At 44.1% G+C, this 18,358-nt stretch overlaps 1 protein-coding gene across 3 annotated transcripts in view; it reads left to right on the top strand.

The window, feature by feature from the left end:
* The window catches only part of ZFYVE27 (zinc finger FYVE-type containing 27), a 570,694-nt gene that overhangs the window by 71,038 nt on the left and 481,298 nt on the right, over positions 1-18,358 (top strand). The window lies entirely within an intron of this gene.

Below are 18,358 nucleotides of genomic sequence, written 5' to 3'. Positions count from 1 at the left end.
TCATGGAACTTGTAGTTTCCACAAAGTTAGTTCAACACATTCTTCTTGTTCAGGAGAGGGGTACTAGTCAGAGTCCTTGGAATGAGAACCCACGTGGTGCCGTACCACTCTTGTTTCGGGTACCAAGTCCATTCACAGAATGACCTCTGTCTATTATCTTCTTTCTTTACAATGATTCCACTGCAACTTTGAGCCTAACACCGTCCGGTCCACTATCAGTCTCTTCCGACTCACCGGCTGTGCTGAACTCATTGGCGTTTCCTTTGCCGTAGAAGTCAAGGACGGTACCACATTGGCAACCGCTTCTCCCCGTCCTGGCTATCCGTGCGGGAGGGTCCCATGTACCCCTGACATCCGTCACACCTATCGCCAGCTGCGATTCCCGGTCTTCTGTTTTCTTTCCCTGGGGCTTTGCAGGTCTGGGTTGAAAAGAGCAAGGGCAATTCCCTCCTTGGCGTCCTTTCAGATCTCGCCGCCTTTCTCCTCGGTTTGAACAGCCGTCCCGGAATGGCTGCTCCCTCGTGCGTTCGGCCTTGCTCAAAGCGTACTCTCGTGCCCTACCTTTTATCCCCATGGGGAAGTGAAATGAAGGTCAGGTGTGTGTTGTCAAGGTCTGGTGCCTGACTCTGCCTGACCTTATTAGCGGGGCTGAACCTCAGGGTGAAATTAGAAGTATTTATTTCCCTTGGGCTCAATACCGTGGCCATATACGGAAGTAAGGGGATTCTTTCCACCTCCTAATTCATTAACCCTCATCCTAGAGGGGTTGGTAAACTTGCAAGGGTGAGAATGGTAGGGTTTCTGAAATGAATGGGAAAAATCCGTAAAATAATAGTTTGCAGGTCTGTCGAGGGGATGACCGGAATTATTGTTGTGAGATGAATAGGGGGAATTGTGGGAACTGTAGTGTTTTGTCAAAAGCAGACTGGGAGTCCGGGAAATAATAATCGGAGTGACGGGGAGAAGAATTGAATTGATATTTTATTTCTATCGCGCTCCTACAAAAGTGTTTCAGAGCGCGACAAGGCAAGGGAGGGGATCAGGGGAGAACAAAACAACGATCTTACTAGGCTCAGTGACATTGAGAACGCACAAGTGCATGTGGAGGTGGAGGGGAAAAGTGCAAGGAAGGGGGGAGAAGAGGAAAGTGCGGAGCAAAAGGAGAACAGAATAAATAATAATAAATAAATAATAAAAGCAACAAAAGTGGTAGTGCAGCCAGCAAGTGGCAAGTGCTGAGTTTAAGGTAGCAGACCGGGTAGGTCAGATAAATGCAGGAAGAAAAAAGGGGGGGCACTATATGGGTACAGATACAGACCCCAGTGCAAGGGGTGGCCCGGAGGCAGTGCGGGGGGGGTGGCAGGGTGAGCAGGAAGCTGGGCCTGGATGACAGAGGGTGGCCAGGTGCACGGTGCCAGGAGAGAACAGATCAGCAGGGGAGAGGGGGCCTAAGGCGCAAGCAAAGAGGAAGGTCTTGAGGTGCTTCCGGAACCAGAGATGGTTCTCCTCAAATTTTAGAGTGCCAGGGAGGCTGTTCCAGAGGGAGGCCCCAACCGAAGACAGAGATCTACCCCAAGCTTGTTTCTTTGAAAAACAACTGACCCTGAGGGAGTTAGAGTTGGAGGAGCAAAGAGCTTGAGAGGGAGGTATTTGCAGAGGGATATCTCAAGGTATTTTTGACCAAGGCTCCAGAAAGCCTTTTGGATAATGCATAGAGTTTTGAATTTAATCCTTGTATCCACTGGGAGCCAATGGAGAGATTTCAGAGCTGGAGAGATACGATCCCAGGGCTTGAGGCCAATGTCTCACAGTCCTGTTATGGATTAGTTGCAGAGGGTGGAGAGTAGAGGCAGGTAGCTTTAGAAAGAGGCTGTTAGAATAGTCCAAACTAGAGAGAACCAGAGCTTTGGAGACAGTGAGCTTCTGGGGGAAGGAGAGGAAGGGCAGAGTACCTCTGAGGAGGTGCAGTAGGAAGTTTGACTTTTTAGAGACATCAGAGATGTGGGCGGAGAAGGAAAGGGTAGAATCAAAGATGACCCCGAGGTTCTTAGCCTCACAGGTGGGGGGTAGGAGGAGGGCCAAGGGAGGCTGGCCAGAGAGTGAGGGGAAAGGATGGAGAAGGTGTGCCGACGAGGAGGATCTCAGTCTTGCTGGCATTCAGACAAAGATCATTGGCGGAACACCAATCTTGAATGGCAGTAAGGCAATCAGAGAGGGAGAGGAGGTGGCTGAGGGCAGCCTGAAAATTAGTTTGGTGCCGTCAGCGTAGCACTGTAAATGTGAGCGGAAAATGGCAATGCAGTGGGTGAGAGTTGTCAGGTATTGATTGAAAAGCCAGTGTGAGAGGTTAGATCCCTGGGGAACACCACAGGTAGAGAGGGAAATAGATGATAGGAAGGACCCCAGTATGACCTGGGAGGGTCGATCAGAGCGGAAAGAGGTCAGCCAGGCCAGAGCCTGATCGGTGATGCCCAGGTTATCACAGGGACAGTTGAGTAGGATGGTAGGTTTGACCATGTCAAAGGCAGATGAGAGATCGAATAGGATGAGGACAGAGGGAATGCTAGAGTCATGGTTGGAGAGCAGATCTTCACAGATGTTCAGGAGAGCAGTTTCCTTGCTTCTTGCAGCTCTGAAGCCAGACTGGTTGTCATGGAGACAGCCAAAGGAATCAGAATGAAGGTTAAACTGGAAAATTGCCATCTTTTCCAAGAGTTTGCCCAGAAAGGGAGTAATGGAAATTGGGCGATAGTTAGCCGGACAGGAAGGATAAGCTGTGGGTTTCTTGAGAAGAGGACTGGGAGTACCAAGGTAGGCAACTGGAAAATAGGGATTCCGGGAGATGTAGTTTCCCATGGCAACAGGGTTTGGATTCCTAATAGGTTTACCAGATGCAGAGGGGTTGTTGGATTGCGCTGAGGGAGATTCATTGGGTGGAAGGGAGGTTGACTTGGAACTGCCTATAAAAGCCTCAGAGAGTTTGTCCTTCTCATCCTCTTCCCCTGTTTAATACCGCGTCTCACCTGGGGCATTCCCCTGAGCATAACTCGGGTTCCCCTACCCAGGTGATCCTCCCTCGCTCGTCCATCCCCAGGGTTGGGATGTGAGAGCACCAGCCCTTCCCTGGCCACCTGAAGAAGGGATTTTCGGGATCTACTTGGGAGAATACCCTCAGGTTTCTCACAAGGTGCAGCTGCAAGTGGGCCTTCTTGGCAAGGTCTGTGATGAGAGGTGTTGAAGATGACACCAAACGTTTTTGCCTCACAAGAGGGTGAGCGGAGGGGGCCCATGGTGGCCAGCCAGAGAGAAGGAGGGAGCTAGGTTCCCAATGTGAAGGATCTCAGTCTTACTGGCATTAAGGCAGAGATCATAAACAGCACACCATGCTTGAATAGCAGTCAGACAGGCGAGAATGAGAGAGGAAGATGAAGCAGTGGAGGGAAGGTTAAAGGAGAGCTACGTGTCGTCCTCCTAACACTGGAAGTGAGGAGAGAAGGGGGAGATCAAATGGGCAAGAAGGCAAGGTAGATGTTGAAGAGCATCAGTGAGAGGATAGAGCCCAGAGGTACACCACAGGTGGAGAGTGATGGAGGAGAGAAATGGGCCTGGTTGATCCTGGGATGGTCGGTCAGAGAGGAAGGAGGTCAACCAACCAATCCAGTGCCAGGTCCGTGATGTCAAAGGTTTTACAGAGGCGATTTATAAGGGAGGCATGATTGACCGTTACAAAGGCAGAGGAAAGGTCAAGAAGGATGAGAACGGAAGCAGAGTTGGAATTGAGATTTAAGAGTAAGTCTTCACATGTGTTCAGCAGTGAAGTTTCCACGCCTTTGGCTGCTCTGCAGCCAGACTGGGAGACAACCAACAGATTCAGTGTGGTGTATCTGCTGGGAGATGACCAGCTTATCGAAAGAGTTTGCCCAGGAAGGGGGTAATGGAGATAGGGCGGTAGTTAGCCGGGCAGGAGGCGTTGACAGGAGGTTTTATGAGAATATGGTGCATAAGGGAGTGCTTGAGGAGTGGCAGGAAGGAGACTGTGGCAATGGAGTGATTGCAGAAATCAAGCAAAGCATGAAGCAAGGGATGCAATGTTGTCCTTGATAGTTCTGGAGGAGCAAGGGACAACCTGTTTGGAAGAGACTTTCATAGAGAGAACTTGTCTAGAGACCTCATCCGTTGATTACTGCTCCAGCGTTAGTTCTGTTCTGTGCATGATTTGTTCGCTATTAAGGTTGCTAGAATATCACCATTAATCGGTAAATCATATTATGTAATGGCTGTCTTATCTATAGACAGGATTACATTATTCCCAGTGAGAACACTTCTCTTGTGTCTGTATAGTCTTCCCTAAAGCCCTTCTGTTTGAATTATGTAATAAGCCTTCATACTGCACCAAATCACTACTCTAGTTGTCGCACAGCACCAAGGCTTAAGGTATCTAGACTGGTCTGTAGAAGAAATTGAAAGGGGGCGAGATAGTGGACGAGGCAAGAGGGAGCAGGTCAAAGCTAGCATCTGCTGTTAGTGAGTGATTCTGAAAGAGGTTGGGGAGAGGGTGCTCTTTGCAATAGATCAGGTGCATATAGGCCCAGCTCTGCAGAGAAGTGCAGGGAAGAGGAGGGGACTTCTATAATGTCTCTAACTAGTCACAGTTTCAGTGAGGGGAGTACTCATTAGGTTATACTCAGTAACTAAATGGCTTGGTGATGGACCAGGCATGTGCCACTGTTCCCTTGAAGAATAGTGGCTTTTTGTTACGCTCACCTGGACCCCACAGGGGTGTCGATCGGACCCAGACAGCTGCGGTCTTTCAACATGATGCGTAGTGCAGAGATAACTGTCTGGACTGGCTCGCCTAGTCTTGTCTGCTGGACCCGAAGAAGTATTTTCCTGCAAGCGGAGAAAGGGATTAACCACCTGTGGGTTTTAGTGATGGCCTCCCAACTGTTCTCGCTCTCCCTCAGTAATCACCTCCGATATCCCCTTAGTAACCTCACCTTATGATCGTAAAAGATGAGCTCTCCATCCTGCGTGTCTTGCAGGGGCGCGTAGATACCAGTTACTTCACTGGTTTGAAGGCGTTGGGAGAGTTCCGGTAAGTATTGACTCTGAAGTCCCTGGCGAGATTGGTAAGTATCAAGTTCAAAGAGTTCAATGTGCCCGATGTTCACTCTTGTCCCCTTCCTTCCTGAAGTTGCAACTGAGTTCCTGAGAAGAAGGTCTCGTAGCTGCTGCTGGCGTTCAGGTAAGAGTCTGTGTTACCCCAACGCTGTCCGGTAACTATTGCATGCATTAACGTGTTGTTTTTTTCCCTCTTTACAGATGCGGCATATGAAAATGTGGAGAGTTATGGAATAATACCGCCGGTGGTAAATCAGGTAAGTCTATGGTGGTAAGAGGTTGTATTTGTTGATTCCCTTGGCTCACCTTGTTTTTTCTTGTGTCCCCTAGGTGCCGGATTACGGCGAAGAAATGATGGAGACAGTGCCGGATCGAAAGATGCTGTGAGAACTGGGAGTATGGCGCCGTGCTGGAGCTGGCGAAGCAACGCGTGCAGGACTGATGTACTTTCCAGGTCCGGAGATGAAATGGTTCCGGAATTAGGTGAGGAATTTGAAATAAGTTTGTTTTGTAACCTTGTCCTTTTCTTCTTCTTTATTCTAGGAGCTCCGGATTCGAGGCGGGCGTGGCAGAAGACTGGATGCTGGCAGCAGGCACGCGGGCGTGGCAGAAGACTGGATGCTGGCTGCAGGCACGGTGAGCGTCACGCTGCTGGATGCAGAATAACGCGAAGCATGTGCTGCTGTTCGGGTGTGGTTTAAATAGCCTCCAAAGTAGTTCCAGGTAAGAAGTTCCCTAGAGCCACGCCTGAGTAAAAAATAGTCCCTGTAACAAAATAGTCCCATCCAGGCCTCATGTAGGCTTGGACTCTTTTGCAGCATGGTCTGCATCAGGTAAGTAAAGTCTATGAGCCTGGCGCCTATGGCGCCAGGACTGAACCCAGACAGCCCCTAGCCGGGGCTGCTGAGGTTTAAACAAATGTCTGGATGCCTGCTCCCGGAGCTGAGGGCCTTGGTCCTGATGCCCGGGGGTAGGCCTCATGACACTTTTTTGCAAAGGTTAAGTTCTACCTTTTCTAGACCATCCACAGAAGCCCAATCTTGAGACTCCCCAACCCAACTGTCAGAGGACAGATTTAGGGGTTAACTGTGTAAAAAAACCAATGCAGTAGAACGCAGGGAACATGCAGCGTACAGAAGTACGAGAAGTCTGCAAAGGTGGATATGAACATGCAATGTATCAGCATGGTGAATTGTGTTACACAGGTTTCCAGGCCAAGCTTAGAATCACAAGCATTGATCACTGGCACAGTTCATTTAAAGCAAAGGGAAACAAGAATTACATATACATGATTATTTTCTAACTATGGCACATATACTGAATAATGATAGAGATGTCTGGGAGTAAACATTAGTGAATGCACAAAACCGCTTCCAGGCAGGGGTAACGACAAAAGAACTGTACATTGATTTAAAAAATAAAATAAAATAAAAAGTCTGGCAGCAGGTGGACAGCAGCACCAAAGTAACCACACATTTAACAAGCAGACATGAAATGGCCCCACTGTATGTATTGTAAGTGTTTTCAACCCAGCACTCCAACTAAGTCAATGCCTAGTATGGGATGCCCAATGGAAACCCTTATTTATATATTTTTATGTCAAAAGTTCTTTTATTTCTGGATGATGTACCCTTATATAACGCCCCTCTCTTTGAATCCCCCTGGTCTCACTGAACCAAGAAGAAGGTTTGTTTTGCAAAGTCAAAAGATTTATTTGAAGAATTGAACAATATATATATAGAGCACGTTTTTATAAATATGAATAATATCTGAATATCGCACTTCTGAATATTTATGCAATGATCAGCAATGGGTAATATTACAATATCAACAATCTCTTTAATCAATTTGGAGTAGGAATAGGAAGAATAATGTAGCAGAGAATAACTTTGTATGGGTTCAAGGAAATGCAATGATGAAAGTGCAACACAGAAATAAAACTTGATATAAATTCAATCAAAGACAATGTGATCACTCTTTCCCTCTGTTACTACTCACTCCCCCCAATATGCAATATGACGAGATGGAATGAGGGCACACAGGTTTCAGGAATAACAATCCACAATTGCAGTTTCAATCCCGATTCCCCCCCAGGAAGCAGAAAGAAACGGGGCTGATTTTAAACAGGACAAATTCTTTTAAATGTGGGTTGAAATGGATGGGAAAAATGCTAAAATGGATTTTAATTCGCTAATTTAAGATTCAGAACTAGTGAGAGTTGCTTTGGATTGGTTCAGGTATACTGTCAAAACTTGCAACCTTAGTTCCCCTCTTTTCCAACTCCTCCTCACCTGAATCACCGGCGGAGTCTTCTTGTGGTTCCGTCTTCTTTTTCCTTCGTGTCTTCCTGGTATATTTACTCTTCTTTTGATGCAAATACGGACGTGACTCCCCGGAGGCCATCGTGACTGGATAGGAACCTAATCCCAGAAGCCTCCCAGGAGTCAACCTGCTATTCCAGGGAAAAAGCCGCAAGCTGAAAAAACCCTGTGTCAATGGTCTACTTCAGGTTGTGTAGAAGAGTAGAAGCGAGTCCGGTCTTCTCTTCAGTGTAGTATACACTCTGGTATCGAATGTCCATACAGTAGTCTCTCCAAAAGCAAGGGTAAAATGAGAAGGACTGCAAGAGTACATAGAGAGTACTGAGAGATCGTGTCCAAAAAGGCAGTTCCAAGTAGCAGGTGGTGCCGAAGGAAATGAAGGTGCGCTACTGTAGACTGTAGACTGTAGACTGTAGATGTGATGGATTTGTAGATAAGGCACACCAGGAGCACAGGATAATGGCCGGATGGTCGAAGTAAGCCAAAGACGGTGAACAGACAAGCCGGTAAGTAACAGCCTAGAAAGGATAGACTGCCACTCGAGAGATGAAATCCAGGCGGAAGAAAACAGAGTAAGTAAAAGAAATAGGAACAATATGTAATGAAAAGAAACTGGAAGGCAAGGCGAAAGTAAACAAGAGATGTAGCAGGAAGGATAGATACAGAGACTGAGGAGTTTAAGAACAAACCTCAAAGTGCGATTAACAAGGATCCAACCGTTATAAGAAAAGTTACCTGAAAAAAGGTACGTAAACCGCGGTGTAAAGATTGTCGAAGAAGAGAGATGAATAATCAACAGGAAGCAATAATAAGTAGCGAGAGTTCAGAACACAGCGCTGGGAAGGTACGAAAGTACTTTGATACAATGCATCGGAGCACTGGTGCATTGTGCGTAAATGCGTGCTGGAGGCCATCTTGGATGAGGCATAGACCGCCACACGAACTTTCCAGCATCCATGTTAGGTGTACTTCCATCGGTTCCAAACCTTCCAAGGTCCATGCATTACATATACACTAGCACGGATTGTTGAATGATTAGCAGATGGAAAACGAAATTCAGAAGTTGAAAGCAAGAGGTAGCTGTTTTTACATTTGGTGAAATTGAGCCAAATGCGAAATCGCGGCAAACCTTTCAGTGCAAAGCGATTACACCAAAACTATCAGGAGTTGGAATGCGGTTCTTAGTTCGTTTGAAAGCTGAGGATGTTAGCTTCAAATTTCGTTCCTAGCACGTACGGTTCAGAAGTTACAGAGGTTTTAGTCAAGGTCGATTTTTCTCAAAAGATTTCAAAATGAAAGATGCGCTGTTGAAGATTTGGAACAAAGATTTCTTAACACTAGGGAGTCTATGGAGCCGCAAACTACACGGACAGCACAGCCACCGATCCAGAGGCGCCTCCGGATGGTTTCTGTCTGCCTGAGACGATTGCCTTTCTCCAGAAAATATATATTAGCGGCAAGATGATTATCACTACAATTATCACAGGATTATGTGGATGAGAGAAGAATTCAAGATGGACAAAAAAGATTCAATAATGCATTTATGGATGTGTTGGAATGGTTTGGATGGGATTACTTAAGCTAAGAGATGACTATGGACAGTTCTATGCTAAATACTCACTACTATGGCTTTGGAATGGAATGGACCCGACAAAGATCTGGTCAAAGGTTTGGCTGGAATTCGCTTGCCACCGGACAGGATTCAGGCGCTGGATTCTGCTCTCAGCAAGGCCCTCTGGTCTGCACGGCCTCTTGGACTGGATCTGATGGGTTCTGGGTTACAGCTCTGCTGGACTGATCTGGATCTTGGGTTCTAGCAAGGGTTCTTGGCCAGAGACAGCCAACACAGCACAGCCAGGCTGTTGAATTGGTTAGGCCCCGTGGTTGTTTAGGGGTTAAAATCAGGTTGCTAGATTTTAAAGGCATGCTGAAAAGAGTTCAGCTTTTTGGGTTAGGCCTCTGCTTCAGGGTTCTGGAGTCTGGTTCTGGAGTCTAGACATGGGTTCTGGAGTCTGTATTCTTCCTGCACAGCGCTTCGCCGGTAGATCAGTGATGAGTGAATGTGTGTGTCTGGGTCCTCAACAGTCCCTATTTATCCATCTTCCAAAGGGGTGGGGAGGCTGATTATACTATGCCCAACCCTCTAAGTATCTGATAGGTCAGAGAATTCCCCCTCTCCTGATTTGAGAAGGGAACAGTGTGTCATGATGTGTCATCATGTGTCAGAGTGACACAGTGTTTAGGGTCCAGAGAAAATCCCTCCCCTTTTTTCTTACCCAGAAAATCTATTTTTTCCCCAAAAACATATTTCCAATATGCACAACTTGTTAATAATACATAATTGCATGACAGATTGACTAAGGTACGTTTCTGTCCAAGCCTCATCTTCCTACGAGTTTTGGTTCACAAATGACTATTTTTTGTGCTTTTGGGCGGTTACTCAGTGTCAGTTCTGTACCAATTTTTACACACGCATACACATAACATCTGGGCATATTCCTGGAAATTGTCATGTTCCTGACATAATTACAATAGCTAGAATATTAACTTTTTCGTGGTTCAGTCTCTGAATGTCGCACAGATTCCAGATTAGTTTTAAACTGTGAGCACATTTTTCATTTTAATAACCTATAAATTCCATATTTTTATCAGTTTGGTACAATATTTTATAAGTCTTTTTCCAAAACAAAATTTTCTGTGCTCTCTGAACACACACAATGGTTTGTCTCCGCCTCCAAGGTCTTGGCTGGGCTAGAGAGTCACATGGGCTTGTCTTCCTGGGCAGTTGGTGTCAGTCACACCCGAATTAGCATTTTCTTTCAGATCAAGGAACCCATTGTCTCTTTCTCAGAGCAGCAGAGGAAGTCTCCTCCCCTTCTCATTAGCATCCCAATAAGATATTCTCTCCTTTTGGTGGGAAGGAGCAGGGTGGTGTGTTCTCCGTGGGGAAAAACCTCTTTGAAGTTTTAGCTGAATCAGGTTACCTTATAGTCAATTGTGACATTGTTCCTTGTGAAAAATTACAGTTACAAATAAGCAAACATATCTTCAATTCCAGTCTTTTTCAACATGAAAATCAATGTGTGGCACCCTATATTGCATTTGATGGAAGTCCCTTCTTTGGCATATTTAGCTTTTGAGACACCAGTTTCACCCGACAGATTTAGAGATCCCCAGCGTCTGACAGAGGCGAGTAACGGTATTGCACCCATTTTTGACATATTTCTTTCCAGCAAGCATCTCTAAAGTGGATTTTGTTCTGATAAAATATACTTCTGCGGACATTATATTTATGTGGATTCTTGAAGTAGAATGATGTTCAACACTCAACAAGGAGGTTGGATCTTTTGGGTGGTTTGTGAGCCATGATTTTTGTAAATTTGACAACCAAGAAAAACGTATTTCCACACAGCCCTGTGTTCCTTTTGCAGTCATTTAGCTATGTGGGCAGCCAAATGATGGGTTTTGGCAGTGGTCTCCTGTGTTACCACTGACATAGGCAAAAGCGGATGGCGGCCTATTTTTCAGATTTTTCCTGTGCACTGGGTGATTTTAGCGTGCATAATGCTTTCCAGTGGCCATTCTGATGTTCCTGATGCAAGCAGCACATAGGAATGTTGCAGGGCCTGGACTAGTGGGGGAAAACATCCCACAGTATCTGGCTGTCCTTAATACCTGAGGGCTTTATTCTTTTCATTATATTACAAAGCAGTAATGTTTTATTCTTACCATTACATAGTGTTTCTTAAAAGTGGTAGTTAAAAGCTTGCGTTAAGCAGGACGACTGTTTCTGGCAACTGTCAGTTAAACGCTGGACATGGGTGATGTCCATTGGTCCAACCTTGGCTGACAAGATCATTTGATGGGAAGTCAATAACTTGAGGAATAAGAAACCTGAGAAAGAAATAAATACTAAAGGTAGCCCACAATGCTAACACTGTCTTTGCCTTAAACCTGCCTGCAGTTAGCAATATTGCTAGGGCAAAGGATCGTCCTACACCATAAGATGTTGCAGCCCCAGACAGAAATCTGGTGAAAAGATATGGATTTCCTCCCTCCTGGTAGACACAGGAACTACAAAAAATAAAAAAAGCAATGATTAAGCCTGATATAAACCAGAATTATGGGGTTCAATTAAACCAAGCTGTGGCCCATAGACTGGGAGCATAAGGAAGCTATTGCAGTCGATGATGTGTTAGATGAACGAGAGAAGAAACTGTTGGAAGGAGAGGAGGTCGTTGAAAGTTTGTTGGAGTTGTTGCATCCTAAATAGTTAAATCTAAGATTTTTGAATCCTTTGGGTGTGCATAGAAGTGCGGGATACAGCAGTGCACAGTCCACTCTAAAAGGGGGCACTAAAGAGTGTTTAAAAATGATAGTTATAAAGGTTTTCTGCTGACATTATTGTGGTACACTGAACAACACTTTGCATTCCACCCTACTTACGGATATACTCATTTGGCCCCGCCATCCCCATTTGCTATCTGCTGGTACAGTTAGTGGGGAAAAGGCAGCAAAACAGGCCTTAAACTTCCTTCTTAAGGAGAGTTAGTAACATGAAAAGCACCTCCTGTTTCCATAACTCGTCAGATTCTGTTTTGCCTTGTCCATCCTCAACCAGTATGTTACCTGATACTCTGAATACATCTCTGGGACCCAGTGTGATGTTAATTGCTTCCTGGGATGGACTTACCTTGGCCAGACACAGAACATTGCTATTTCTTTCCACCACAGGGGGACCTTTCTAGAGTTGGCACTGCTGGTGGTAGGGCAGCAGTAAAGTAAAATGTGACCTGACAGTGTAAACGATAACCATCAAACAGGTTTCCGCGAGCTGTGGTTCCTATGGCTTAACGTCTTCTACTCACTATCCAGAAAGTTCTTAATATACTCATCTTTAAAATAATATCATATTTTGTACCAGAATGTCTTTTCTCCAGAGCTCAGATTCAGGTTCAGATCTGAACTTTCCTTTGCTTCATCACTCAGTCCACCCCCACACCTCCTGACCTCACCAGAACACCTTCTCTCTGTTTGGCTCCTAAAGGTCTTTCATAGGTCTTTCATAGCCACAACCTCCTCTTTCTGCTCTTCCCTCCCTCCATTAGATTCTCATTCCGCCTGACTCTGGTGCCATATCTAAACCTGTACTTTTCCCTGGGGTTGGGTCATCAGCATGCTTGGCTACATAAACCCCTGTTAGCCCCACCCCTTTTTGGTGCACAGCAATATGAACAACAGTTTATGTTCGACATTCTGCCCACTCTCCGCTGCAGTGAGTAATGTTCCTCTCATCTTTGTTTGACAGGCGCCAGAGTGTCAGAATCTGTATTGGTGCTGTTGGGTTTCTTCAATGGTCTGCTGGGCTCCCACCGTATGGCATTGCATGGTGATTCTTGAAGTCCTAAAACACAGAGAACTCCGAATTAAGGGTGCATTGCATTGGGTGATCGACAGTGCTACCAGAATTAACAGTCAAGGCACATATAGGAAGGGGTTTGGGGTGGGTCAGGGACTGGGGCCCTCCCAACTCCCTCATCCAGGATCGGTTGTAGCATGCGCCCTGGTAGAATGCCAACCCCAGGCTAGGAGGGGTCCCTGTGGCCCATTGACAAGGTCAACTCCTGACCTTATTGCACACATCTACTGCCTTTTAGGATGTTTTCTTGTAACTCCGATCCCTGCAAAATCCTTTGCCAAATATTACTCTCAAGTAGAATCACTGTCAAATATGTCCTACTTTCGGGCAACGTGCACTTAGCAAGCAAGCATAATCATTTTTAAGATGGTTTAAATTGTTTTCTTAACATAGGCTGTTTATAATTGGGATCCAAAGCTCTTAATTTCAGGCATGTTTTTCTCCAGTGCGTTTGCCAATAAGACCAACCTGACTACACCTTGCTGAGCAATAATGACATAGGAGCGGATAAGCAAGAATGACCATCTGAAAGCATTAATAATACCAAGTGACCAGTAATAATGATACCAATAAAAGCTTTAGCAATATTACCTATTCAGCAGGATTAGCAATACTGATACGTAAGCCCAAGATTAGCTATAATGATCAATTGTCTGGGGATTCGTAATCTTAATTTAATGGGCACATATCAATAAATACATACTGGATTAGCCTAATACATAATTATAGGTACCAATAATTGCGTATTAGCCAGCTCAGACATTGCATTGCTCTTGTATCTACATATCCATACCCCGTTCCACACAGATATAGCCGGAACATCCCCACATAGGCATATCTCTAATCTCTCATGAATGGTCCACATGCATACTTCACACTCCATTGACCCAAACACCTCAACAGAAGGTTTCTCCACCCACACCCAATCACACACCAATACATTGCCAATTGCCACCTCCACCCTAGGGGTGTCACGGTATTAGTTTTTTGACGGTACAATAACCTTCTTGCCAAATGACGGTATATCATGGTTATCACGGTATAGTAGGTGGAGTTAACTAATTTTAACAAATATTTTCTAAAAGGTCATAAATTGTCAGATTTATCATCACAAACAAAACCAGGCACCCAGGGCCAGAATTGGGCTTTTCAACATACTTTCCACTGAAATGCCACCCCTTGCTTCCACCAAACACACGTGTGGAGAGGAGGAGGGGGAAGCCCTGCTGCAACTGGCAAAGCAAACTGAATAGCTTTTCTTAAGTGGTTATTAAGGCTTTTAGCTCACCCACTGGCTACTGGTGAAGATGAACATGTTGCCATCTTGATAACCTACATGCCACAGATCAATGGAGTTTGATGGTGGTATATGTTTGTTCTCTCTTTCTCTCTCTTTCTCTCTCGCTTTCTCTGTCTCTCTCTCTCAGCCTTTAGTTTACTTCCGGGCCAAAAGGTGTTCAGTAATCACAGACATGTTACCCTTTGGTATGGCAGCAGGGAATACCCACAAAGATGAGTACATTTCGCAGTGTGACTTATTATATGTAAATTCAATGATGGAACCAGGGACATCCCCCATCGTCATATGTTTAGAAAACATTATCCATTATAAATATATAAACCCCAAAGCCGCCAACCCAAAGTCCCGGGAGGATAGCTCAGCGGCAACGTGCGTGCCTTGGAAGCAAGACGACACGAAGCAACACAGGTTTGATTTCCCTGGGTCAGCGCTTAGAAACCTCTGGGCGTTTAAGCGTGTTATAAATACGCAAATTACACAACTAAATAAACAATTTCTTTAACACCGCCTTGATGCCCGCAGGCTGTGTGAGCGCTTTAAAAAAAAAGTAAACCCTTTTCCTTCTTGGTACTGTATTTATTCTTCCTATTGCTAACATATTGATTTTGTGTCAGGCACTTGTGGTTTATGGAATGGCATTAAAAACTGCTCAAACTGAAACTACTTGGCAGACGGCACATCCAACAGTGCAAGACCAAGACTGTGCAGCACTTGCTTACTGCAGCCTTTCCAAATCAGATTGAAAAGCACACTTAACGGTATGAATGGTATACCGGTATAAACAATGTGACGGTTATTATTGTTCAATTAAGTGGTTCACGGTATCTTTAACGGTATACCGTAATACCGTTACATCCCTACTCCACCCCCACCCAGAGGGATTGCGACTCCCAATCCCCACACAGACAATGCACCACCAGCTAGCTCACATGACCATGTCCACAGTCCCACTACGCTGCACTATTTATAACTGGTAAAGTAAGGAGAAGACATAAGAAGGGAGAGAGAATGGGAAATTGAAGAGAGGAAATCAGACTAATGGTCAACTATGGAACCAGAAGAATGAGCTCTAATCTTGGACAGCCAACTGGAGCATAATGGTGTAACCTTAAGTACATTACTTTATCTCCTTGTCCTTTTGTTTCCTCATCTGGCACATTTGTCGGTGCTTAGAAACAAGCTAAATACCAGTCTAAAATGCATTATTAAACCAAAAACATTGTCCAAGAGTGGAGGCATGTAGTTTGGTGGCTAAACTGCAAACTTTGGAATCAGAATATATACATTCTATTGCTGGTTACGCCACTTGACCAAAAGTATGTTATCTTGGGCATATCACTTGGCTCCTTATACTCCAGTTTCCCTATCTACCAAATGTGCAACTGCTGAGAAATAAACTGAATACCAGTGTAATTGGTACATTAAGTCAAGATTGTAAAGAAGGGCAGCAGTGATAGACTCAGCCTAGTTAAGTTTCCGTCTTTAGAGCCAGAGGATAGAAGTTCTAGTCCAGGCATGTTCATTTTAGCAAAACTGTTTGACATTGGGAAAGCAACTGAACACCACTACCATGCGGTGCAATATTACACTAAAACGACTGTTGAGAAGTATGGTCCAGGGTTAAATCAAACTCTGGAATTTAGATTTCTGTATTGGAGCCTCATTTTGGTGTAGCAGTTGCTTTCCATGTGTTGGTGATTGCACCCTGGTGCAATCACTTTGATTCAACCATCTGATTACTGATCAGTTAGAAGCAGTGCTCCAGATAAGATTTTTTTAGGTGGGAGTATTTTACTCTCTATTTTTAAACTTTGAGAGTAAATGTGATTTTAAGAGAGCAAAATGACTTTTCTTCTTCCCAACAGAGTAAAATGTATGCAACATCCAGCTGATGTGTGAAAAACTGTATGGAACTCATTACTATGCGGCTGCTTTCTGCATTGTGACAGAATACACCTTTCATTATTTCTGGCCATTTGATCTCTCCTGTATATATTTAAATGTTGAAATCACAAAACCTAGCCAATTATATAGTAAAGCATACATGAATTTGTATTGTGTGTTTTGAGTTTCGATAGCAGAATTGTCTTTTGATGTTTAATGAAAGTCCTAATTTCCTGGAGCTATTACTATCTAATGGTATGCCAATGTTATGATACAACAGTGCAGAGAGGCAAGGACTCCATGCTAAATTCTATATCCAATCTAGTGGTCAAATGGTTATTTATATAGCTCTTTTGGCAAAGCGATGTACATAGAACATATTTATCACAATTACCACCAAACCAAAGTCGGTACTCCTTTATCGACCTCGAAAGGATAAAAGGCTGAGTTGGACTTGCCGGGATTCGAACCCGCAACCCACAGATCACGCAGGGATTACAGCAATGAGTGCTCAACCGGCTGAGCTATCTTATTGGCTAACATCCTTCAGAGGTTGGTTAACTGAGTATCGACTGAGGTATAATGATCACAGTACGGCAAACCATTTATGAAGCGCTACATAAAGTTAAATACCTATCTGGATTATCACAGGGACAGGTTTTGCTGAGTTTCTATTTCAATTACCAATGTAACTTTCATTTGTTTGTTTTTGAACAGCACTTGCACTTTCTTGAGAGTCAGGTTTGGATGTTTTATTTGTAGCCTTGAAGATTTGAAAGGCTAGAACACCTGTGATCAGTGTAATGACAATGATTCACCCTTGAGCAAAGACTCTGCTGCCACTGACCATTTATAGTAATGTGCCCCATTGACTGCAAGGTTGATTGGATGTAAACTAGACTGTGCATAGTCATCATTCTACACACTGTTTTTATAATTTAAATTAGAAGTGTAAAAATGATCTGCCTCTGTATGATAATGCACACAGCACCGGAACTCTGAAAAATACAATTGCGCAATACTGATTTGCTTTTATTGGAAAAAAGAATAACATGTTAAGAAAAAAAATATTCTCAATTGCAACTCAGTTTTCCCTCTTATTAATTATACATTCCTAAAATTCTAGGAACACATGCATAGTGCTTCTTAAGCTGAATGGAAAGAAACTATTCCTTTTATCAGTGTGCAGTTTATTTTTTTGAAAGGTTTCAGAGAAATGCATTCTGTTTCAGAGGTGGCTTGCAATTACAGCCATGTAGATAAAAATCACAAGAAGCCTTCTTGTTTCTGTCAAGTAACCTGACACTTGCACTGCCCTCTGCTCTAAACTTGTGTGTAAATGTACGCAGGAAAATAATAAAGCTGGCGTATTTACAAGATTTTCATGCGTAAAAAGGCCTTGTACTCCCCTTATCTGGAGCCCTGGTTAGAAGTACTTATGCCCTGGCTTAAGCTATAGGTAGTTTTATTAGCTGGATCTTGGTGCCCATTATCAATCACTGTTTGAGAACATGCTACAGTGTCAGTTTTCAAACTTTCTTAAAATCCTCTACAGAGTGGAAGATCATTTGATGTCCCTCCAGTGCTGTCAATAACTGTGTTATCTCTCTGCCACTGAAATAATACTGCCACTTATCCTGATTCCAGTTTCCCCACTTGACCATAATTGTATGATCTCCCACAAATATGTTTGCCCATCTGCTTTAGCTTTCTTATATGACAAATGTGGAAATTCTTATAAATAAACTGGACACCAGTATGAGGTTGAGAAGGGTTGGGATTTAAAACTGGGCTACCGCTCTTGACCAAAGTGATTTGATTTTGGGCAGATCACTTTATGTGCCTGAGATTCTTCGGTTCTCTTTATCGGACACATTTTGTTTTTCCCATCAAATCTCCTCTGTACAACTAAATGAACAACTGTAATGTCACCATGTTTTAAATTATTAACTATAGATAGCCTGCCTTGCACATGTTTCACTGCCTAGGGGATAGAGCCTTCCACACTTCTTATGCAGTGCTACAGGTTTGCTTGCCTCATCTCCCGCCACCCAAGGTACAAGTCTGACGGTGCCATCAAAGCAGGACAGATCTTGATCTTCATTTTACTGGCTATTCCAGCTATCCAAGGGCAACGCCTCGAAGGGGTAAACATCAAACCATCTATAGATTTGTCTACAATCAGGATTTCCACAACAATTCTCCAATGTGATAAACATTAATTTATTGCCAACAGTTTAATTCCAGGAGTACCACCCACACAGCGTTTATACAAGATGAATACAGTAAGGAATTGAGACAAAAATGTAGCAT

The sequence above is a fragment of the Ambystoma mexicanum genome, chromosome 8 (assembly GCF_040938575.1).
Source record: "Ambystoma mexicanum isolate Mex_15411 chromosome 8, UKY_AmexF1_1, whole genome shotgun sequence".
Lineage (NCBI taxonomy): Eukaryota > Metazoa > Chordata > Amphibia > Caudata > Ambystomatidae > Ambystoma > Ambystoma mexicanum.
Note: the sequence above shows the minus strand (reverse complement) of the source record. Positions and strands in the feature narration are given on the sequence as shown.